This window comes from Pan paniscus, chromosome 13, assembly GCF_029289425.2.
Source record: "Pan paniscus chromosome 13, NHGRI_mPanPan1-v2.0_pri, whole genome shotgun sequence".
NCBI classification, from domain to species: domain Eukaryota; kingdom Metazoa; phylum Chordata; class Mammalia; order Primates; family Hominidae; genus Pan; species Pan paniscus.
This window is the reverse complement of record NC_073262.2, coordinates 34468941-34495392: the sequence shown is the minus strand read 5'-3', so window position 1 is coordinate 34495392 and position 26452 is coordinate 34468941. Positions and strand designations below refer to the sequence as shown.

The following is a 26452-nucleotide window of genomic DNA, read 5'->3' as shown; positions in this document are numbered from 1 at the left end:
TCTCCTAGTGCAGGGGTCCCCAACCCCTGGGCCATGGATGAGTACTGATTGGTGGCCTGTTAGGAACCAGGCCGCACAGCAGGAGGTGAGTGGCAGGCGAGCTAGCCAAGCTTCATCTGTATTCACAATGGCTACCCATTGCTCACGTTACCACCTGAACTCTGCCTCCTGTCTGATCAGCTGTGGCATTAGATTCTCAATGTGAACCCTATCGTGAAATGCATATGTGAGGGATCTAGGTTGACCATTCCTTAGGATAATCTAATGCCTGATGATTTGAGGTGGAGGTGAGGATGATACTAGAGCTGATGAGTGGCTGAAAATACAGATTAACATTAGCAGATAATAAATCAATTGTTTGAAGACTCATATCAAAACCCTATCAGAGGCCAGGAGTGGTGGTTCATACCTGTAATCCCAGCACTTGGGGAGGCTGAGGTGGGCAGATCACTTGAGCTCAGGAATTTGAGACCAGCCTAGGTAACATGGTGAAACATGTCTCTACAAAAAAATACAAAAATTAGCCAAGCATGGTGATGCATGCCTGCAGTCCCAGTTACTTAGGAGGCTGAGGTGGGAGTATGGCTTGAGCCTGAGAGGTGGAGGTGGCAGTGAGACGTGATCATGCACTGCACTCCAGCCTGGGCAAGACAGCCAAACTCTGTCTAAAAAAAAAACCTGTCAGTGAGAGGCAAGTAACAAGCTGCATCTGGTGGCAGGCTTTATAGTGGCAAGTGAATCGATGTACTTCAATTGCACAGCTGCATCTGGTGGCAGACTTTAAGTCAGAATCCAAAACTTATTTTAGTCCATGTGTGGTTCACCCATTATTTTATTTACCACATCCATCCATGCCTCTTGCCCACACTGCACACTTGTTTCAGTCACAGTTTTGGAAAACGCACAAGCTAAAATGGATTAAAAACAAAGGTCATCTGAGAGCTTCTTTCAAAAAGGGGAAAGACCCAATGATGAGACAGCAGAAGACTCTAGGACTGTCAACAAAAAGAAAACTGCATTTAAAAGAAAATACTCGCTTTGTATAACATGTGGCAACCAGCTTCCCAACTAAGCCATGAAACCTTCAAAACTGCTTTGCCACATGGAGACAAAGCACCGTGCATTAAAAGACAAGCCTTCGGAGTTTTTCAAAAGAAAAATAAAAATGAACATGAAGAACGGAAGCAATTATTGAAGGCTAACACTTCATCAAATGTGTCTGCACTGACAGCATCATTCTTAGTGGCTAACCACATTACTAAAGCTAAGAAGCCCTTTACTATTGGTGAAGAGTTAATCCTGCCTGCTACTAAGGATGTTTGCTGTGAACTTTTAGAAAAGGCTGCAGTTGAAAAGGTGGCATGTTTTCCTCTTTTGACTAAAACCATAACAAGACAAATTGCTGAAATAGCAGAGGATATTAAGGTACAATTGTCAAAGAAGATTAATGAATCACTATTATATGCAATCCAGGTTGATAAGTCTACTGATGTTAATAACAAGGCAACAAGGCTTGTTTTTGTGCAATACATTTTTCAGGAGGATGTGCACGATGATGTTATGTGCACTTTTGTTGCCAACCAACACCACAGCTGCAGAACTATTCAAGTCTTTGAATAATTACATATCAGGAAAATAAAGTAGGTCATTTTATGTCAGTACATGCACAGATGGAGTGGCTGCCATGACTGCACGGCTTTCTGGTTTCACTACTCAGGTCAAAGAGGTTGCCCCTGAATGTGAGTCTACACACTACATCACCTATAGGGAAATGTTGGCTAGCCAAAAAATGTCATCTGAACTTAACAGCATTTTACAGAATGTGATTAAAATTATCAGCAATACATTACATGCCTTCAGCATGTGCAGTAAAATACATGCCCTTAACTCACATCTGTTCACGCAGCTCTGTGAGGGGATAGAAACAGAGCACACACATCTCCTCACTGAAGTAAGATGGGTTTCTAAAGGTCGATCACTAGCCAGAGTTTTTGAGTTATGAGAGCAACTTCAGAGATTTCTTTTAGAAAACCACTGGGACACATTTCAGCGACACAGAATGGGATGCAAAACTTGCCTAGTTGTGTGACATATTCAACCTGCTTGGCAAACTCAATCTATCACTTCAGGGGAGGATGACAACTGTGAACAAATCAGCAGATAAAGTGGCTGCATTCAAAGCCAAACTGTAATTACAGGAGTGAGGAGAGAACATTGTGATTTTTGATATGTTTCAAACATCGCAGAGATTTTGAAAGAGACTGAACCAGGACTTTCTTTCTCCCATTTGGTGCATGATCACCTATCTTAGATTTCAAGAGTTTGAACATTACTTCCCAACCACAAAAGACCCCTGAATTATGAAGGAGTGGATCTGTGACCCATTTGTGAAAAAGCCAGTTGAATCGACTTTGTCTTTGCTAGAAGAGGATCAACTACTTGAGATCACAAATGACGGTGGTCTTAAAAGTATGTTTGAGAAAACTTCAAATCTTCGTATGTTCTGGATTACAGTCAAGGCAGAATATGCTGAGATTGCCACAAAAGCAGTGAAAAGCCTCCTTCCATTTCAGACATCCCATATTTGTGAAGCAGGATTTTCTGCAGTAACAGCAACCAAAACGAGACTACAGAGTACACTGGATATAAGCAACACACTTTGGGGGTCAGTGTTTCCCATCACCCCCAGATGAGATTATCTAGTTGCAGTAAAACAAGCTCAGGGCTCTCATTAAATTATGGTGAGTTGTATATTTATTTCATTATATATTATGATGTAATAATAATAGAAATAAAGTGCATGAAAAATGTAATGTGGCTTGAATCATCCCAAAACCATACCCTTCCCTGGAGAACAGTCCATGAAAATTGTCTTCCATGAAACTGGTCTCCGGTGCCGAAAAGGTTGAAGGCTGCTGTCATAGTGTGTAAGGAACCACCATTCTTAGTAACTTCTTAACACAGATACATCTCTGGATTTTAAAATAACCCATTCAAACCTGGCTTTGCCTATGGACTAAATAAATATAAAACACAGACATGCCTGACAATCCAAAGTTATTTCACATCACTGCTATTTAGGGAAACATGAGCATCAAATATGGGACAAAAACACAAAGAGTATAGGTATTCCATGCTAATAATCAAAAGAAACCTGGAGAGGCCACAATCATATCAAAGTAGATATCATAGCAAAGAATATCACCAGATATAAAGGTTATTTCCTAATGATAGATGAATCAGTTCATCAAGAGAAACATAATTCCAAAAATTTGTGCATTAACAAAATTTCAAAAGATATGAAATGAAAACTGGTAGAACTGAAGACAGAAATAGACTAATACCCAGTTACAGTCAGATATTTCAGTAATAACCTCATAATAAGTGTTAGAATAAGTACACATACACAAAAATTCATAAGGATATGGAAGACTTAAACAATATTATCAACTAATTTGTTATCATTGAAATGTATAGAACAGTCCACCCAAGAACATCATAAGACTTTTCAAATGCACATGGAAACTTTGTCAAAATAGGCCAAATTCTAGAGAATAAAAAGTACTTTGATACATTTTAAAGGATTCGGGTTTTGCAAAGTATATACTGTGATCACCAATGAAATCAAATTAAGACAAACAAAAGGCTGGAATATCCCAAATCATTTGGAAATTAAACAATATATTCTAAATAACTCCTGGTTCAAAGGATAAACAAAAAGTGAAGTTAGGCCAGGCATGGTGGCTCATTCCCATAATCCCAGCACTTTGAGAGGCCAAAGCAAGTGGATCACTTGAGGTCAGGAGTTCAAGACCATCATGGCCAACATGGTGAAACCCTGTCTTTAATAAAATTACAAAAATTAGTCCCACATGGTGGCACATGACTGTAATCCCAACTACTTGGGTGGCTGAGGCAGGAGAATAACTTGAACCCAGGAAGTGGAGCTTGCAGTGAGCTGAGATCATGCCACTGCACTCCAGCCTGGGTGACAGAGTGAGACTCTGTCTAAAAAAAAAAAAAAAAAAAAAAAAAAAGGAAAGTTAGAAAGTAGTTTAGAACTGAGTGAAAATAAAAACACAACATATAAAAATATATGGGGTGATGCTAAAGCAGTATTTAGCATCAGCATTTAGAAATTTATAGAAAGTAAAATTTATAGCAGAAAAAAAAAACTTGGATCCAGATTAAAAAAAAGTGCAATGGTTAATATTACAAAAACAATCAGTTCAATAAAAAAAAAAGAATTTGAACAGATTCTTTACTAAAGTAGATGTGCAAATAGCAAATAAGCCCACAAAATGCTGTAAAATATCATTAGTAATTAATTAAATATGAATTAAGATATACTACACATCCATCAGGATGGCCAAAATTTAAATGAAGGAGTTGTTCCCAAGGATGTGTAGGAACTGCAATTCTCAAATACTGCTAGTGGAAATGTAAAATTGCACATCCACTTTAGAAAATAATTGGTATTTTCTTTAACAGTTAAAAATATACTTACTATGTAATCCTGTCTTCAGAGTAAAGAAGTTATATGTCCATACAAGGACTAATACATGAATGCTCATAGCAGTTTGATTTGCAATATTCTACAACTTAAATAAACTCAAATGATCATAAATTGGTTAATGAATAAAAAATGTTTAGTATATCCACACAACAGAATACTTCTTAGCCATATAAAAGAATTAATATTTGATAGATCCAGCAACAGGGAGAAATCTCAAAATAATTGAGTGAAATAAGCCAGAGAAAATGAATACATGCTGTATGACTTGTTTTATGTAAATGCACAGTAATCTAGTGACTTCAAGCAACTAAGTGGTTACCTATGGAGGCAGGGGTGCAGGAAGCAGTGGGAGGGAAATTTCTAGAGGTGATAAATAAGTCCATTATCTTGATTGTGTAGAGGGTTTCATGGGTATATACAACTTTTAAAACTTATCAAATTGTACATTTTAAATATGTGTGGTTTCCTGAGCTGGGCATGGTGTCTCACACCTGTAATCTCACACTTTCCGAGGTCAAGGTGGGTGAATCACTTCAGGTCAGGAATTCAAGACCAGCCTGGCCAACATGGTGAAATCCCATATCTGCTAAAAACACAAAAATTAGCCAGGGATGGTGGTGCGTGTCTGTAGTCCATCTACTCGGGAGGCTGAGGCAGGAGAGTCGCTTGAACCCCGGAGACAGAGACTGCAGTGAGCCAAGATTGCACCACTGCACCCCAGCCTGGGCAACAAAGCAAGCTTCTGTCTCAAAAAAACAAATAAATAAAAATAAATATGTGGTTCCCTGTATGTCAATTATATATCAATAAAGTTGTTAAAAGAATGCATAAACACACTGCTTATACAGAATTGTGATGCTATGATTTTGTGCAAACTATATAATATAGGCCGGAAGATTTATACTGGTCACTAATGTCCTTTAACACTAATTATTATACTGAATACATTTTTTTTCTCGCCGACTCTAATTATGTAATTTTCCCCTTTCCTGACAAGAAATGCAAGATTTCACAAAATAATTCTATTATTTGTCTTAAAATACCATGTTATTTTAAAAAGTTTATTATTTGTCCCCTTCTCTCTCCATTGTAGTATGCAAAAATGGGTGTTTGGGTCCATATCAATGCTAATTATTGAGCAAAAAGTGCTCAAGAAATAGACAAAGCATAATTTTAGGGTCTAATGTGTGTTAAGTACTCATATATCTTTACTTCTTTTTAACCTCTCATCAGCTTTCTAAGGCCAAAACTATTACACCCATTTGCAAATGAAGAAACAGTGAAGGACTGAGTAAGTCTACCCAATTATTAAAGGTTCAAAATCAAGAATCAAGCTCTGCTTCTAGTAACTCTTGAGCTTATGGATCTTCTCCTGAAACTGTCCAGTGCCCTGCCACATCACCCTCTCCATCCTGCAGACGAAGGGATGAAGGGGCAACTCAGTGTGCAGGTTTGACAGAAATGTCAGTGGGTCTATATAGTAAAGCCTTCTTACAGTTCAAGCCAATTTTGTACACTAATCAAGCACAGAATATTGAAATGATTAGGAGGGAAGGTAGTACGGACACAAAAAATAAAATGTTATTTCTTTTCTTCACTCCTCAAATATTTGTCGGTGTCAGATTCTGTACTAGGTACTGGGTACATATTAGAGAATAGAAGATACATAGAACCAGTTTTCTGGAACTTAGCAAAAGAGATATTCGATCCTTTAAGAGCGCAACATGAAAGCAGTACATAAATATACGACACCGAAAATCTGGTAGAATGTATATGAAGTTTCTAAAACTGGGGATAAGATGGTGTCATAGAAGTTGGCTATGGGTCAACAGTGTGAACACTGGTTTTATTTGCTTGTAATCAAATACAATGTTATAGTACAAAAGCAGGCACACAGCAGTGGAGAACAGTGAGATATTTAACACATTACATGACTAAATATGCTGCATTATTTTCCATAGGTCACAACCAAAGCATATAACTTGGGAAAGTTTCAGGGGAGAGATATAAAGCTGATTAACAGAATGGAAAATATAGCCCATGAAGAGAGATGAAACAAAATGGAATAATTTGGCCAAAAGGTGATGAAAGAATTTGATTTGAGAGTCCTTAAACAAAGAATTTTTATACAAAGGATAATGTTAGGTTATTTACAATTTCTATTGAAAAGGATAAAAAGAAGAAACCAGGCTTAAATCAGAGCATGGGGATTTTTATCTAGACATAAAAAGAGCAGTAATTGTTTATTTGTTTTCTTGTTTAGATCGGGGATGATAGATGTGGCCCTACTTTAACCTGATGACCTCCACTGACCATTTCTACACAAACATTCAATGAACTTTATAGGAATATATGTACTCTAGATGGAAATGTGTGGATTTGACATTTTTGGTCCTGTCTTTTATTGTGGCTTAGAAATGCATTCCATGTTAATTCAGCAAGATGGTTAGTGATAACTTTCCATCTGTCAGTAAGATGCTGAAAATTACCGAGTCACAGCATTGAGCCAAAAACACAAAACCAAGTCGATGAATAATTTTGCAATATCAAGAAGCAGTAAATTCCAGCTGTGAAAATTGAATAGCATGAAAAAAGCTCTAGAATTTAAGGCTGGCCTCACCACCTCTCACCTTACACCAGTAGCTCTTGGATGATGGTCATACCGTTAGCCAATAGAATCACATGTAATTGCTGTGGGTTTAATTATTCTAAACTAGAATTTTTAGTACCCTCATTTCTTGCATTAGTTTCAGTGCCAATCAATACAGCATTTAGTGCCAACATTTAACTGTATCTCCCCCACAAAAAATCTGGACAATACAAGCTCAGTGGTCAAATTTCATAAAATAAGGAAAAAAAAGGAAAGCTTTTTTTTTAATTAAAAATTTTCAATACATTGAAGAAAATCACAGTGTTAATAAACTTTACTTTTGCATGGCAAAGTTATTGAAAGCATACTAAGTATAAGTATTGTTAGAATGAATGGAGGTTCTCTTATAAGTCACTCATATTTTAATCTATTTAATAATTATTTATTCATCCAAATTAAAAAGAATAATTTATAACAATAATTCTAGAATTGATTATCTCTACTAATAGATCCCCAGTATTATTTACTCTTTGCTTATATTGGGAGGAACTTTAGATAAAAACAATGCAGGCATCATTTTTAAAAACACTATTACAGTTCTTTAAATAGCTTGTGTAACACATAGAGCTAGAGCTTGAGGAATGTATCTATTCCCCAAAAATATTCCTAGTATGTACCTACAGTGAAATAAATATATACATACAGTAATCTAGACATTATCAAGAAATGTAACAGAAACCTTGAGCCACTTACATATACAAAATCAATAAAATACTATGCCCTGAAAGACATAATATCACTAATATCATTAGAAAAGTTTTCAGGAAAGAGAAATTACATAATCTAAAAATTAAAACTGTATTTATATTAATTCATTCTGTTAATGAATAATGTTTACTCAACATCTACCATGTTCCAAAATGAATAACACTATTTTTGTCCTCAAAGAAGGTTGACCTTGAAGACTCACATGTTTTAGTCTGTATTGACAAAATCTGAAACATATTCATTGTGGAATTATTTACTAGGACCTGAATTTTAAAATCAAGAAAGAGATCAGGAAGAAGCACTGAGTGGGGAGGGCTTCCTTAAAAAAGATAATTTGGCATAGATCTTTTTATCCAGTCAAAATTATATGAACAATTTTTCCAGACCCAAAAAAGTTAATCCAAAAAATTTTTTAAAATTACGAAGTATTTAAAATTCTTCTCAAATTTCAAAGGAGAGTTAAATATTTTTATGTAAACCATGATTATTCATTCCTTTAAATAAAATACAAAAAATCTTATAAGGTCACTTGCCATGTTTAAATTTGTCTCTGGATTCATGATACAGCTGTGGCCTAAATTTGCCACAGAAAATTCTACTTTTCCAGTAAACCTCACCATGCTTATAGAAAATTCACGAGCATTCATGAAGTGCAATACTGAAGAAAAGTTACAGACATTTTTTAATAGATGACCATCTCCAAAAACTTACAGTGCCAACATATAAACTGAGATAATCTTGGAATGTTGCAGGGAGTGGAATTCCCCTTAGAGTACATGTGTTGCTGTCACAGTCCATATTGAAGAAGATAATGTTTTCAAAAGTGTATCATGCATGACACAGATGTTAAGCTGTGGATCACACAATACACCAGATAGTTCAAACAGTGCGTGAACATGCTGCTAGATAACCTTGAAGGGCTCATGAGAAAGTTTTGAATTGGTCAATTCTCTTTTGTTCTTCCTAGTTGTTGCCTTTAGAAAAGTTCAGTCAAGGATAAAGAGAGCTTCTCTGACACTTAACTAATCTCCATTTTTAACAAAAAGCTGGGTTTTGGTAGGCTAGTGTCAAATTAGAATTATTTTAAAGTAGAATTTAATAACATTGCTTATTTTATTGTATTTATTTTTATCTCTATGGTCAACCACTAGATTTCTATTTTCGATTATAATCCCTGGCCTGGTCTTGGAGGGACGTTTTTTTTAATCACTGACTATGTTTAGAATTGCCATTGGCAGGTTTATGAGATTGAAAAGCAGACTGATTTTTTATTGGTTTATCATTGCTCTCAAATGTCTATAGACACTGTACCCCTATATTGCCCATCCTATGCCTCCTCACTGTTAGTGACAATAGATAGTAATTTTAAGACTATTGAAATACATATTTTTCTGATAAAAATTACCTATTCCATTAATTTGTATCTGAGTCTTACTTCTCTGCCTAATTACAATCTATAATAGGTCAAGGAAGCTGTATTGAGTAATGGTTGGGTGTGAGTCTGGAGCCAGATCCCACTGATTCAATTATCTGTTCACCCACTTTCTTCCCCCAGCCCCGCCGAGACAGAGTCTTGCTCTTGTTGCCCAGGCTGGAGTGCAGTGGCATGATCTCAGCTCACTGCTCACTGCAACTTCCACCTCCTGGGTTCAAGTGATTCTCCTGCCTCAGCCTCCTGAGTAGCTGGGAATAAAGGTGCCCACAACCACACCTGGCTAATTTTTGCATTTTTAGTAGAGATGGGGTTTCACCATGTTGAGCAGGCTGGTCTTGAACTCCTTACCTGGTGATCCTGCCTCAGCATCCCAAAGTGCTGGGATTACAGGAGTGAGCCACCATACCCGTCCCTGTTCACCCATTTTCTGTCTGGGTGACTATGAGAGAACTCACACTCCCTGAGCTTTATTTCCTTAAGTATAAAATAGGAATAATAACAGTGTAGCTCTCATAGGGTTGTTGTGAGAATTAAATAATATTTTATACTTATGTGATCATCCACATAAGGCACACAGCTAATACATAGCACTTAATAAGCTTTCAACACTATTATTTGGAACATTCAACTTCTTTGGATTCCTGGAGTTACTAATAAAATGGCTTAATATTTTCAGGTGTTCATTAATTTGTTAAATAAAGAAATTTTATAAAAATTAAAAATCAGTTTAATTATACAAGTAGAATATTAAAGAAAACAGATAATACAAACTGAGCCCAATGCTGTGGGATACACTGACAGTATCCTGAAATGTTAAAGTGCTTGATGCTTCCTCTGCCAAGAACAGGAGGCGCTGGCTTGAGAGTGCCTTGACGTTCAACCTTGTGTGTAGTTCTTCAATTTCTCATTTGTAATACCTGGCTTTGAAATGACATATTCCCAATATTAAGAATCATTTGAAAAGCTAAGCTGTAATTATTTGTACTTGGACATTACAAAAATGGACACGGTGAATTCTGAAAGAAAAAATGTATATTTTTGCTTATATTGTATGCAGTAATTATCAATTTTCTTTTTTCTGACTCAATGAAATATTTCTTTCAGGCCTCTGAGCCCAAGCTAAGCCATCATATCCCCTGTGACCTGCATTTACACATCCAGATGGCTGGTTCCTGCCTTAACTGATGACATTCCACCACAAAAGAAGTGAAAATGGCCTGTTCCTGCCTTAACTGATGACATTATCTTCTGAAATTCCTTCTCCTGGCTCATCCTGGCTCAAAAGCTTCCCTACTGAGCACCTTGTGACCCCCACATCTGCCTGCCAGAGAACAACCCCTCTTTGACTGTAATTTTCCTTTACCTACCCAAATCTTATAAAACGGCCCCACCTGTATCTCCCTTCACTGACTCTCTTTTCGGACTCAGCCCGCCTGCACCCAGGTGAAGTAAACAGTCTTGTTGCTCACACAAAGCCTGTTTGGTGGTCTCTTCACACAGACGCGCATGAAATTTGGTGCCGTGACTCGGATCGGAAGACCTCCTTTGGGAGATCAATCCCCTGTCTTCCTGCTCTTTGCTCTGTGAGAAAGATCCACCTACCACCTCAGGTCCTCAGACCAACCAGCCCAAGAAACATCTCACCAATTTCAAATCTGGAAAGCAGCCTCTTTTTACTCTCTTCTCCAACCTCCCTCACTATCCCTCAACCTCTTTCTCCTTTCAATCTTGGCACCACACTTCAATCTCTCCCTTGTCTTAATTTCAATTCCTTTCATTTTCTTGTAGAGACAAAGGAGACACATTTTATCCGTGGACCCAAAACTCCGGCGCCGGTCACGGACTCAGGAAGGCAGCCTTCCCTTGGTGTTTAATCATTGTGAGGACACCTCTCTGATTATTCACCCATGTTCCATTGGTGTCTGATCTCCACGAGGACGCCTGCCTTGATCATTCACCCACGTTCCCTTGGTGGCAAGTCAATTGCGAGGATGCCTGCTTTGGCTGCTTGCTCACCCACGTTGCAGCCCAGGGCTGCTCCCCACCCCCCTTCTCCGCGTCTTTACCCTTCTCTTTAAACTTGCCTCCTTCACTATGGGCAACCTTCCACCCTCCGTTCGTCCTTCTTCTCCCTTAGCCTATGTTCTTAAGAACTTAAAACCTCTTCAACTCTCACCTGACCTAAAATCTAAGTGTCTTATTTTCTTCTGCAATGCCACTTGACCTCAATACAAACTCAACAGTAGTTCCAAATAGCCAGAAAACGGCACTTTCAATTTTTCCATCCTACAAGATCTAAATAATTCTTGTCGTAAAATGGGCAAACGGTCTGCGGTGCCTGATATCCAGGCATTCTTTTACACATCGGTCCATCCCTGGTCTCTGTTCCCAATGCAACTGGTACCAAATCTTCCTTCTTTCCCCCCCACCTGTCCCCCTCCGTCCCAACCCCAAGCATCACTGAGTCTTTCTAATCTTCCTTTTCTACAGACCCATCTGTCCTCTCCCCTCCTCGCCAGGCCGAGCTAGGTCCCAGTTCTTCCTCAGCCTCCCCTCCTCCACCCTATAATCCTTTTATCACCTCCCCTCCTCACACCGGGTCCGGCTTACAGTTTCATGCCGTGACTAGCCCTCCCCCACCTGCCCAGCAATTTCCTCTTAAAAAGGTGGCTGGAGCTAAAGGCATAGTCAAGGTTAACGCTCCTTTTCCTTTATCCCAAATCAGATAACGTTTAGGCTCTTTTTCATCAAATATAAAAATCCAGCCCAATTCATGGCTTGTTTGGCAGCAACCCTGAGATGCTTTACAGCCCTAGACCCTAAAAGGTCAAAAAGCCATCTTATTCTCAATATACATTTTATTACCCAATCCCAACATTAAATAAAACTCCAAAAATTAAATTCTGGCCCTCAAACCCCACAACAGGACTTAATTAACCTCGCCTTCAAGGTGTACAATAATAGAGTACAGGCAGCCAAGTAGCAACATATTTCTGAGTTGCAATTCCTTGCCTCCACTGCGAGACAAACCCCAGCCACATCTCCAGCACACAAGAAATTCCAAACGCCTAAACCGCAGTGGCCAGGCGTTCCTCCAGGCCCTCCTCCCCCAGGAGCTTGCTACAAGTGCCAGAAATCTGGCCACCAGGCCAAGGAATGCCCACAGCCCAGGATTCCTCCTAAGCCGCTTCCCATCTGTGCGGGACCCCACTGAAAATCGGACTGTTCAACTCACCTGGCAGCCACTCACAGAGGCCCTGGAACTCTGGGCCAAGGCTCTGACTCCTTCCCAGATCTTCTCGGCTTAGCGGCTGAAGACTGACACTGCCTGATCGTCTCTGAAGCCCCCTAGACCATCATGGATGTCAAGCTTCGAGTAACTGTCACAGTGGAGGGTAAGTCTGTCCCCTTTTAATCAATACGGAGGCTACCCACTCCACACTACCGTCTTTTCAAGGGCCTGTTTCCCTTGCCTCCATAACTGTTGTGCGTATTGACGGCCAGGCTTCTAAACCTCTTTAAACTCCACAACTCTGGTGCCAACTTAGACAATACTTTTTTAAGCACTCTTTTTTAGTTATCCCCACCTGCCCAGTTCCCTTATTAGGCTGAGATATTTTAACTAAATTATCTGCTTCCCTGACTATTCCTAGACTACAGCCACATCTCATTGCCACCCTTCTTCCCAATCCAAAGCCTCCTTTGCGTTCTCCTCTTGTATCCCCCCACCTTAACCCACAAGTATAAGATACCTCTACTCCCTCCTTGGCAACGGATCATGCACCCCTTACCATCTCATTAAAACCTAATCACCCTTACCCTGCTCAACGCCAATATCCAATCCTGCAGCACGCTTTAAAAAGATTAAAGCCTGTTATCACTCGCCTGCTACAGCATGGCCTTTTAAAGCCTATAAACTCTCCTTACAATTCCCCCATTTTACCTGTCCTAAAACCAGACAAGCCTTACAAGTTAGTTCAGGATCTGTACCTTATCAACCAAATTGTTTTGCCTATCCACCCCATAGTGCCAAACCCATATACTCTCCTATCCTCAATACCTCCCTCCACAATCCATTATTCTGTTCTGGATCTCAAGCATGCTTTCTTTACTATTCCTTTGCACCCTTCATCCCAGCCTCTCTTCGCTTTCACTTGGACTGACCCTGACACCCATCAGGCTCAGCAAATTACCTGGGCTGTACTGCCACAAGGCTTCACAGACAGCCCCCATTACTTCAGTTAAGCCCAAATTTCTTCCTCATCTGTTACCTATCTCGGCATAATTCTCATAAAAACACACGTGCTCTCCCTGCTGATCGTGTTCGACTAATCTTCCAAACCTCAATCCCTTACAAAACAACAACTCCTTTCCTTCCTAGGCATGGTTAGTGCAGTCAGAATTCTTACACAAGAGCCAGGACTGCACCCTGTAGCCTTTCTGTCCAAACAACTTGACCTTACTGCTTTAGCCTAGCCCTCATGTCTCCGTGTGGTGGCTGCCACCACCCTAATACTTTTGGACACCCTCAAAATCACAAACTATGCTCAACTCACTCTCTACAGTTCTCACAACTTCCAAAATCTATTTTCTTCCTCACACCTGACACATATACTTTCTGCTCCCCGGCTCCTTCAGCTGTACTCACTCTTTGTTGAGTCTCCCACAATTACCATTGTTCCTGGCCCAGACTTCAATCCGGCCTCCCTCATTATTCCTGATACCACACCTGACCCCCATGACTGCATCTCTCTGACACACCTGAAATTCACTCCATTTCCCCATATTTCCTTCCTTCCTGTTCCTCACCCTGATCACACTTGGTTTATTGATGGCAGTTCCACCAGGCCTAATTGCCTCTCACCAGCAAAAGCAGGCTATGCTGTAGTATCTTCCACATCTATCATTGAGGCTACCGCTCTGCCCCCATCCACTACCTCTCAGCAAGCTGGACTAGTTGCCTTAACTCAAGCCCTCACTCTCGCAAAAGGACTACGCGTCAATATTTATACTGATTCTAAATATGCCTTTCATATTCTGTACCACCATGCTGTTATATGCGCTGAAAGAGGCTTCCTCACTACTCAAAGGTCCTCCATCATTAATGCCTCTTTAACAAAAACTCTGCTCAAGGCCACTTCACTTCCAAAGGAAGCTGGAGTCATTCACTGCAAAGGCCATCAAAAGGTGTCAGATCCCATTGCTCTAGGCAATGCTTATGCTGATAAGGTGGCTAGACAAGCAGCTAGCTTTCCAGCTTCTGTCCCTCAAGGCCAGTTTTTCTCCTTCACATCGGTCACTCCCACCTATTCCCCTGCTGAAACTTCCACCTATCAATCTCTTCCCACACAAGGCAAATGGTTCTTAGACCAAGGAAAATATCTCCTTTCAGCCTCACAGGCCCATTCTATTCTGTCTTCATTTCATAACCTCTTCCATGTAGGTTACAAGCCGCTAGCCCGTCTCTTAGAACATCTCATTTCCTTTCCATCCTGGAAATCTATCCTCAAGGCAATCAATTCTCAATATTCCATCTGCTATTCTACTACCCCTCAGGGATTGTTCAGGTCTTCTCCCTTTCCTACACATCAAGCTCGGGGATTTGCCCCTGCCCAGGACTGGCAAATTGACTTTACTCACATGCCCTGAGTCAGAAAACTAAAATACCTCTTAGTCTAGGTAGACACTTTCACTGGATGGGTAGAGGCCTTTCCTACAGGGTCTGAGAAGGCCATCACGGTCATTTCTTCCCTTCTGTCAGATATAATTCCTCAGTTTAGCCTTCCCACCTCTATACAGTCCGATAGCAGACCGGCCTTTATTAGTCAAATCAGCAAAGCATTTTTTCAGGCTTTTAGTATTCAGTGAAACCTTTATATCCCTTACGGTCCTCAGTCTTCAGGAAAGGTAGAACGGACTAATCATCTTTTAAAAACACACCTCCCCAAGCTCAGCCAGCAACTTAAAAAGGACTGGACAATACTTTTACCACTTTCCCTTCTCAGATTCAGGCCTGTCCTCGGAATGCTACAGGGTACAGCCCATTTGAGCTCCTGTATGGACGCTCCTTTTTATTAGGCCCCAGTCTCATTCCAGGCACCAGACCAACTTGGACTGTGCCCCAAAAAACTTGTCATCCCTACTATCTTCTGTCTAGTCGTACTCCTGTTCACCATTCTCAACTACTCATACATGCCCTGCTCTTGCTTACACTACCGATTTACACTGTTTCTCCAAGCCATCACAGCTGATATATCGTGGTGCTATCCCCAAACTGCTACTCTTAACTCTTAAAGTAAATAAATAATCTTTGCTGGCAGGACTATGCTGAATCTCCTTAGGCACTCTCTAATTAGATGTCCTGGGTCCTCCCAATTCTTAGACCTTTAATATCTGTTTTTCTCCTTCTCTTATTCCGTTTAGTTTTTCAATTCATTCAAAACTGTATCCAGGTCATCACCAATAATTCTAAATGAAAAATGTTTCTTCTAACAACCCCACAATATCACCCCTTACCACAAAATCTTCCTTCAGCTTAATCCCTCCTACTCTAGGTTCCCACACCGCCCCTAATCCCTCTCGAAGCAGCCCTGAGAAACATCTCCCATTCTCTCTCCATACCATCCCCAAAAATTTTCGCTGTCCCAACATTTTACCACTATTTCATTTTATTTTTCTTATTAATATAAGAAGACAGGAATGTCAGGCCTCTGAGCCCAAGCTAAGCTATCATATCCCCTGTGACCTGCACGTACACATCCAGATGGCCGGTTCCCGCCTTAACTGATGACATTCCACCACAAAAGAAGTGAAAATGGCCTGTTTGTGCCTTAACTGATGACATTATCTTCTGAAATTCCTTCTCCTGGCTCATCCTGGCTCAAAAGCTCCCCTACTGAGCACCTTGTGACCCCACATCTGCCTGCCAGAGAACAACCCTTCTTTGACTGTAATTTTCCTTTACCTACCCAAATCTTATAAAACGGCCCCACCTGTATCTCCCTTCACTGACTCTCTTTTCGGACTCAGCCCGCCTGCACCCAGGTGAAATAAACAGCCTTGTTGCTCACACAAAGCCTGTTTGGTGGTCTCTTCACACAACGAACATGAAAATTTCCTCAAAAGAAACTAACCAAATAATCAGAGTTCTGAGTCCATAAAGAGCTTTATTATTTCTGGAGGTAGTTTCTTGTGCCTCTGTGATTTCCTAATAGCCAGTTATTACTGCTCAGAGTCTGTTTGTATCAAGAATCTTGTGTTTTGGAGATTACAAACACCACACTGAGAAACTGGACAGTTGTCCCTAACGATCTGCTTCCTGAAGTAGAACTCATTATAGGACTGGGTGTATGCTAATTCCAACAGCACTAACTTCATCTGAAGAACTTCTAACAGAGATTTACAAAGTATTCCAGCAACCCATCATCTATGGACAATTTTAAGAAGCAGCTAGAAATATTTGTATAAGCTATCTAACATCCTGATACACAGATATAATGGCTGACAGACATACCTGTGTGATCCTTATATAGCAAAACTGTGATTAATTGAAATTAGGTAATATATTGGATTTCCTGACTCTTTTTTGTAGTTGGGATTCAGAAACTAATTACCAAGAAGATTAAAATAGAAACAGATTCTACACTTGATTTAAAACTTTTAATCTAATAATGTTCAGAATGAAAATCCTAAAGCCATATATGCTACTAAGTGTTATGAGACATTTTTGTCAATACAATTTACTTGGTAATAGAGGAAATTAGATTAAAACTTTAGAAGTGTCTCCAACAAGTTGAAACAGATGTTATACTTTTTTATTTTTTTGAGGCAGAGTCTTGCTCTGTTGCCCCGGCTGGAGTGCAGGGGTGCAATCTTGGCTCACTGCAACCACTGCCTCCTGGGCGCAACAATTCTTCTGTCTCAGTCTCCCGAATAGCTTGGATTACAGGCGCACATCACCATGCCCAGCGAATTTTTGTATTTTTAGTAGAGACTGGGTTTCGCCATGTTGACCAGGCTGGTCTTGAACTCCTGACATTAGGTGATCTGCCTGCCTCAGCCTCCCAAAATGCTAGAAGTACAAGCGCGAGCCACTGTGCCTGACAGATGTTATACTTGCAATAGTTTAATTAATTTAAAAAATGGTAAATAATTTCTAATATTTAAAAATAAATTTCCAGAGTTCTGATATGGAATTTTCATTGAGCCTGCCGCTCAGCATTTAATACGAATTGTTAGCACACCACTTCCAAAGAGTTGATTTTAATGAACTAAAACAATATGCATTAACTTTATATTTTATATTTACACTTACAACAAAATGACTAATAACAAATTATTGTACATAGGCACATATTCTGTAACTTTTTATTAATTTAGTTTAAATATAAATTATAAGTTTAAATCAGAGACCTGATTGCCTGAGTAAAACATACAGTTCACATACTATAAACACTATTAATCGAAATATAGTTTTGAAAACATTAGAACTACTTTAATTTCAATAAATAGTATCACTTTATATTTCTTCTGGTTTTTTTTTCTTCTTTTTTTTTTCTCAAATATCAGTCAAAATGCAAGGGTATATCAAAAAGGAACATTTAAATACTGGGTGTGTGTCTCTGTCTTAGGACATAGAATTGAGAAAGGAAGTGCAATCATATGGATGATATGATCCATGGGAGTGAGAAACCTTAGGTCTCAGGGAAGATCTGTTCTCTACTCTATTTCTATGGCCCTTGAATAGTAATAGTTTCTTTCTTTCTTTTATTTATTTTTTTTCATTTTGAGATGGAATCTCACTCTGTCACCCAGGCTGGAGTGTAGTGCTGCGATCTCTGCTCACTGCAACCTCCGCCTCCTGGGTTCAAACGATTCTCCTGCCTCAGCCTCCCGAGTAGCTGGGATTGCAGGCAAGTGCCACCATGCCCAGCTAATTTTTGTATTTTTAGTACAGACGGGGTTTCACCATGTTGACCAGGCTGGTCTTGAACTCCTGACCTCAGGTGATCCATCCACTTCAGCCTCCCGAAATGCTGGGATTACAGGTGTGAGCCACCATACCCGGCCGAATAATAGTTTTCAAGTAACTTCTACTCTTGATCAAAGATAATTTCTTATGAAGATTTCTGAGGAATTAAAAATAATTTCTCTCAAGATTTTGGAGAAATAAAAATATTAATTAGAGAGGTAATATTTCAAAGGATAATAAGAATCTACAGTAACTTATTCTCACACCAGTAACCCAACAAGAGGTGACAGTTATTTTAAAACTAAATTCTGCACCACTTCTTCACTCCCTACTTTCATTATTTTCCACATGACCACTGAGCACATGACTGGTGGCCTAATTATATGAAAAACCTAAGCCAGACAGCTTGCATTCTAAGCATTAAATTTAAGATTGATTGGACATCAGAATCATCAACTATACCCCTCTGTTTAGTATACTCAGATCACAAACCAATAAATGCCACAGTAATAACTACGTGTCTTTTGTTATCATTATATTATGTCCAAGTGTTATTGGCTGAAAACAGCCTTTTTCATAGCGAAATCTAACACCATTTGGATCTTCAAACTGATGTTAACATATAAGCATAAGTGTAAGGTTTTTTTAAGGGGTAAAAAAATATATTTTCTATATATGATGAATTACTGGGTATTGGTGTTGAGAAAAAACATTAGAATCTTTCATTGTACTTATTTTTGATCACTAACACAAAGCATAATCAATCATATAGGCATGGTACTAAGCAAAACTGAGTAATAGCTAAAATTACAAATGCTAGAATATTCTCCATGGAAATTGCCAGCCCAAAAGATATTTCAACAGAATCTGCAAAACAGAAGTTTATAATCTAAAACAAAGACAAACATTTTTGTTCCAAAGGTAGGCCAAAAGAGGTAGAACTTTTAAATCTCCATATTTCTTACATATTTTGTTTTTTTCTATAAAGTATTTAACTCTGATTTTTTTCACATACTACTAAAAATCTGCAACTAGTTTTGTATATATGTAGTTTTAGAGAACTGAATATACTTGGCAAAGGACGAGAAAAGCAGCATTACAAAGATGAGTTTTTCAAACAAAAATATAACAGAATATTAAATTCCTGACTCAATTCCTTTTAAAAAGTTCAACTGCATCAATTTAGATTTCTAATTAAAGCAAATACGGCATTTCCCTTCTTTTCAAACTCAATTATAATCCCCACTGGGCAAAAAGCTATTTCTCTTACGGCTTTTGCTACCTATCAATCCAGAGTCTAGAATATTTGGCATGCCTCCTGACTCATTGTGTAGGCTCCTTTTTAGCTTTGTTCAACAAAATTTAAATCTCACAGTTTCCTGTTATTGTTAAGACAGAAAAAAAAACAGAAAGAAACATCAATGAATAATTGCATATCCTTTTGGTGGAGAGTCAATGCACAAAAGTTACCAAAGGCATTGGATGAAAGCTATGAAAAACCTAATATGTTCATTCCACTTAGACTATTTAGTGACTCCCATGTAGTCATTCATTTCTCCTATAAAAGCTAGAGGACAATTTCCTGGTCCCATTCATACAGATAGGCTCTCCTTCAACGGTTCTATTGGAACCAAAACATTTCAATGCAAAATAAATGCCATTATGCGGGCTCTCTCTCACATACACACTCTCTTTCTTTCTCTCTCTCTCTCTCACACACACACACACCCAAATATACACACACAAATACATTCACACATACAAAAAATCATTAGCAGAAAAGAGGAAAAGATTAAATTTGGCAAAACAAATAAATGGATGAAAGAAAAACACATGATATATCAAAAATTTTACCATAAAATGTAGTGATCTAATAATAGTACAAAAAGTCTTACTGAATTAACAGAAGCTGCTTTACACATAGAAAATAAGTTCCCCACCCTACCAAGTTTGTAGAAAAATATACTTATTTTCATTACAGCTATTTTAAAAGTTTAGAAATATACCAGAAGTTAAATTATTTTTGAAAGCTTCCATTGAAAAGGATAATAGCGTATGTACACATCATGATTTCAAAGAAGCAAGATCGAGCTATGTATTTTTTTAAAGTTTTAGAATTAGTTTGAAAATCAATCAACAGACACCAGTCACACATACATACCAGACAAAATGTTCAAGGTATATCCTGAGAAATAGTGATTCCACAGAATGTCATTAATTGCTATTTTACAATTCATCTGGGATCAAATAAGTATAGAATGCCAAGAAATGGAAAGCAGTAAAGCAATATGGTTTTCATTTCTCTCTCTCCTATATTATACTGCTCACAGTCTTTTTTTTTTTTTTTAATTGCCAGTGTGAGAAGTAGAGAAAGCGTCATCTCAAAAATGAGTAAGATATTAACCAGAAGTTTTTTTCAGGCAGGTAGAGAAATGTAAAGTTCCCTTCTGGATCCTGTGAGATTGTGAAAAGAAAAAAAGAAGGGAAAGTTGTAGAAAGATCAGCTGCACATATTCTCAAGACAGATTGATATGGGATGGACCAAGACACTGGAAAGAGAAGTGTCACACTCACCTGGATTTACCATGGGAAAAGGCCAAGCTTCTAGGGGAAACAATACTGGATGCACACAACATTTTTAAATATTCAGGAGTTATTTTGTGATATTAAAAGTGGGTAGAAGTTAGAAGTATAAGCTTGAGGCAGTATTCCTGGCTTCTCCCAGGACCTGGGAGGTTTACAGGATCATGTGCTTCTGTAAGGATCTTGGCTCAACGAGTGTCATATATCAACAGCAACGTAAGATTAAGCAGCAGCTCATCAAGAATAAAGACTTGAAGAGAGCGAAACCCACAGTGCGTGAGTGAGGATGCCTGCACTTCACAGTCAGATTAGAGCACAGAGTGCAGATCAGACCAACCCCCATTAGAGACGAATGAGGTTCCAGAGACTGTGTGGATAGAGGGCCCTTTCTCCTTTCCAGCTGCTAACATGAAGGCACATAATCCCATGCTTCTAAACACCTAGATAGAGAGATACTGTGATGCCATATGTTAGAAAATTCAAAATCTGTCTCCCAGCAGCTCCCTCAACACCTCCCAGCACACCCGCTTCATTCACAAGTCACAGCCACACAGGATAGGGGCACTGAGGATGTTCAGATAATCTGTTTGCTAGTGAAAATATAGTACATGTATTTATAATCCACATTTAAATTTGGGAAATACTGATTAAAAATACTACACAGATGTCCTAACAAAATATTTGTAAGTGTGGACCATTTTCCAAGATACAAAATTTAAGTACATTATCTTTACTGTATATAAAAGCACAAAGCTTTTCCCCCATAGGTTATCTTGAAATCATGCAACAAACAATTTCTAAATGTTATTCTAAATGGAAGTATATTTATAAAGTATATCTACATAGAATAGATAGATTTGCATATATGCATATTTACATAGTTGTATAATTACGTAGTACAAGTAAAAAATAATAAATGTGAATAATACATGATCACTTCAGGACAGTGGGAAGAAGGGGGAAAGGGAAGAGGTGGACGTTAGTTGTTATTGTAGAAATTTAAATGTTTTAACAGAGATATCTTATACCAAATTTTAAAAACCATTAAAAATAGAACATATTTGTTATATAACTTACATAACATGATACTTGTTATATAACAAGTCTATATGTGTGAAATATTTCTTTTTGATTGTTTGTTTTTTCTGAGATAGGGTCTGTGTCTGTCACCTAGGCTACAGTACAGGTGCAACCATGGTTCACTGCAGCATCAATCTCCTGGGTTTAACTGACCCTCCAGCCTCAGCCTCCAGAGGAGCTGACACTACAGGTGCTAATTTTTAAATATATTTTTTTGTAGAGATGGGATCTCACTATGATGCCCAGGCTGGTCTTAAACTCCTTGACTCAAGCAATCTTCCTGCCTTGGCCTCCCAAAGTGCTGGGATTACAGGCATGAGCCACCACTCCCAGCCTGAAATATTTTATAATTTAACATGTACTTGCTTTAACTTTAGGAAAAAAGAGTTATAAGGTATAAGAATACTTATAGCTTATAGCTATAACTGTATAGCTTAGAACTGTATAGCTTATAGCTATATATAGCTTAACTGCAGCTTATAAGCTTATAACCGTAGCTTATAACTTATAAATGTAAGCTTATAACTGTAGCTTGAGTAGTCTGTTTCAAATTTCCTGATCACATATTTAAAGGAAAATAAAAGCACATGTTGATAGGTTCTGTCTTTTGAGTTGAATGTTCTCAGTGTCATGTTGGGAAAGCCAGGTTGCGGAAAATACAAAGATACCGTAAAAAGTTCACGTTCTCTTCACAAGCCCTAGTTAGTGTGATTATAGCTAACACATTAATTAAAGATCATTAGCCAAACAGCAGGTTATAAACTGAGATTGCACAAAAGCAGCAAATGAGGCTGAATCAACTTAGAGGCAAGAATCTTTTTGATAACTCAGAATTCTAGATTAGATGAAAGGATGCAGGAAAATAAGCAGAAAGCAAGACGACAGAGAGGAGTGATATGGCAGAGCAAAGGTGGGGGCTAGAAAGCTGGGGCATGAGTGCAGAGTTGACCACTAGAGACCAAACAGAAAATAACTGATAAAAACAGAAAATATTTTAGAGGCATTCAGAGAACTAAGAATCTAAACTGTAAACTGGGGAGAGAGAACATAATAGAAAGATCCAGATTCTAATATCATCTTATGAATCAAATTTTAGAAAAGTTACAACTCTGATTACTAAGCAGACATGTGAATCTAGCACAGTCTGTCAAATTCTTAAATATTCTATTAGTTTTTGAAATAGGAGAGAGTAGGCTGAAGGTGAAAAAAGTTTGAAGTTGAAATTCCAAATAAATACTCTGGAGCTGCTACAATTGGGATATTCTACTTATTTTGGTCAGACATTCAAATCTGGTGTTTGCCCAAGCTTGTAATAAGCAGTGCAACAGCCCTACAAGAGCAGTCAGCCTCTACAGTCTAATATAACTGTATTTATGTACATTTTTAAAAGCTTGTTTTTCCCTTGGTATAAAGTTTAAAAGAGCAGACACCTTCGAGTAAATAGAAGTGATTTTATATGAACTATTAACAACTCACAAAAGTCATGAATACGAGGCTAGCATAGATTTAACTCTTTACATACACAAAAATGGAGCTCCAAGATGTTCTTTAAAGACCTTTAGTAATTTAATCTAAATGTGCCAAATGTATATTTTTACAGATTCATAAATTTCGCCATCTCAAAAACTAGGCGTTAATAAAATGGGAAGTTATAGATTTAATTTAATTTTTAAAATTTATATCCAAAGTCTCACCAAGACTAAATTATTAAGCCTGGTCTCCTAAACTATATTTAATTTACATCTATTCAAAGGCTCCTTAAATTAGAGATTAGCGTATAATTTTTCCATAGATTGAATATTCGTTGTCAAAATTGTGAGTACTCGTAGACCCAAAAAATTATACCAGGCTAAATTCAATAAACATGGTATTTCAGTAAATATAAATATAGAATTAAAAAAATATTTACAATGATTATTTTAATTCCCCACATTATATGTATATTTTGTATGTGTTAAGTTACTCTGCTTCATTTTTTTCATAGTGCTTCTCTCTCTTTCTCTTGCTTCTACATTGTTTTCTTTACATAATTTAAATAAAAACAAAACAAGTTATTTAAATTAGAATATGTCAAGGTAGAACAAACTACAATGTTCGGACTTTAGAAATGAAATATCCAATTGATAATGGAACTATAGATAAATACAAATATTGGTGCTCAGAAGTAAGAGGTAACAACTAGGTGAACTCCAAGAGCATAAGAGAATTTCCCCTTGAATGTAGCATGGGTTAAGAAAAGTATGGACACAAACTGAAATAAAAATGGATTCTAAATAGAGATCCTGCAAGAGGGAATAGGTTAGACACTCATGCCACTCTTAATGCAATCCTACTCTACATCCTGCTAAGCCCTGAGGACATGGGACATGTGAAATAGTGAAACACACCCATGCTTCTAGACAAGATCTGTTCTTAGCCATAAAGACACATAACTGAGTCAAACGATAAGGACTTGGCATAACACGGTGAACCCGGTGAACCTTTGCAAAGTGTTCTGTTTCTTTCCCATTCAATAAAAACAGCAGAAGGAGAATCATCCCAGGGAGTGTTAAAATAATTAGCATAAATATGTAACATTTCTATATTTATTGAGGACAAAAGAAAAGGGAACAAAGTGGCCACTTATCCCTTTCAAAAATAAGGGGTGTGAAATGCTGTACTAAGATATGACATAGAATTTTCTTTACGTTAATTAGCACCTGTGCACAATAAAATTGTGTAACTCAAATCAGATGACCACCCTCCATCCTTGTCCCTCTGTATGTATGTATGTGTATGTATGTGTGTGTGTGTGTGTGTGTGTGTGTGTGTGTGTATATACACACACTGGTCTAGAACTTACGGCAATACTAGTGGCTGGGAGAATCCTATATAACCTCACTACTGAAAACATTTAAATATATTTTTTCTCTTTATATGGAAAGAATGAAGTGTATTTATGCTATATCCACAGAGGTTCAAAGCAGATGCTTTGGTGTCAAATAACCCTGTTATTTGACACATCCCAGTTACAGGACTTGCTAGCTATGGGAATTTAGACAAGTTACAGAACCTCTTTGTGCCCACTTTCCTTATCAATGAAATAGGGGTAATAAAGAGATTAAGTAAGATAATCACTCTAAAGCTTTTAACATATTTCTCGGGCCATATGGTTACCATCAACTAAATGTTAGGTATTGTTGTTACTAGGGTGATTGATAATAATCTATTTGAAGCATATAATCTACCAAAACAGAGTCAAATCATGCTAACGTGAGGAAAAGGAAGGAGAGGAAAATACAGAAATAACACTCCAGTCCAGAAATTGTTCAGAGTTAACAAGTCATTATTCCACTTTGGTTTCATAAGTGAAAATGCAAAAGACAATAGAGCAAATTAGCTAGTAATATAAAGTAGCCCACAAAACTCCTTGGTAATTGCTATGGACAAATTGGTGACGAATGCAGTTTGAGGCTTTGTGAATTGATTATGAAAACAAATTCTACAAAGTGGTAAATGGTAGTTTTATGATACTGTGGTAAGCTACACTGGTTGCATATTCTAAAGACCCAATTATAACAAGATAGTATTAGGAAAATCACTTAAAGACATGTTATTATTGCCAGCACTTACACATGTAGCTCATAAGTGTTGTTCAATATAAATGAAATTTCAGAGCACTTAAAGGTTTTTCATTACTTTCATTTTCCCCATAAAAGTTCAATGAAAGTACTGTGGAATCTAGCAAATGCATTTAACATACTTCTGTGAAGTCTGGGAGTCCTATCCAGTTTGGACAAACTTTGTCTTTTCTAACCAATTACTAGATGAAATGCTTTTTGCTTATCCAACAATGCCAAATTGGCATATTTGTCTACAGAACAGGCTCAATTAATGTTAATAAATGCTGATCAAATGAATTACACATAGCAAATACTCTTGATTTCTGTCTCAGTGTTAACAGCTTTAACATAGAATCAAATACATTAAACAAAATAAATATATTCTCCATTTCTGCGATAACAATTAAGATATAATTATTGTAAATAAAATTATTTTAAGTGAAAATATTAATGTTTCAAAAGCAAATGCTGACTGAAATGATCACTGTCATCTACTAATATGGAACAGATGCTTTTTATTATCTTTTTTCACACTGTATTGTATTAAAGAATGACATACAATATCATTGAATAACTACAGAATCTTAGGGATTTAAGCAAAAAAAAAATGAATTCTAGAATGATATGAGTATAGTGTTTCCTTATTTCTGTTCACTAAATGTTAATGCCATCATGTGCATACTCTAATATAAGAAGATAATGGTCTTATTCTACCTCTTTGGTCTATGTTTTATAAAGTTCTGGGTTATATTAAGGAATACTTACTCTTCCATCTTATCACTCCAGGCTTTTTGTAAAGTAGCTAACCTAAGTTTTTATGAATCTGTGAACACAGAGACAAAACCTTTTCAGGTAAGACCTTAGTTTCAAAAGAATTGTGTTCAAATTTGTTTAACTGTGGTTGTCG

General features: G+C 37.8%; 1 protein-coding gene across 3 annotated transcripts in view; it reads right to left on the bottom strand.

The window, feature by feature from the left end:
* LRP1B (LDL receptor related protein 1B) overlaps positions 1-26452 on the bottom strand; it is a 1910203-nt gene that overhangs the window by 185291 nt on the left and 1698460 nt on the right. The gene's annotated exons all lie outside the window — the stretch shown is intronic.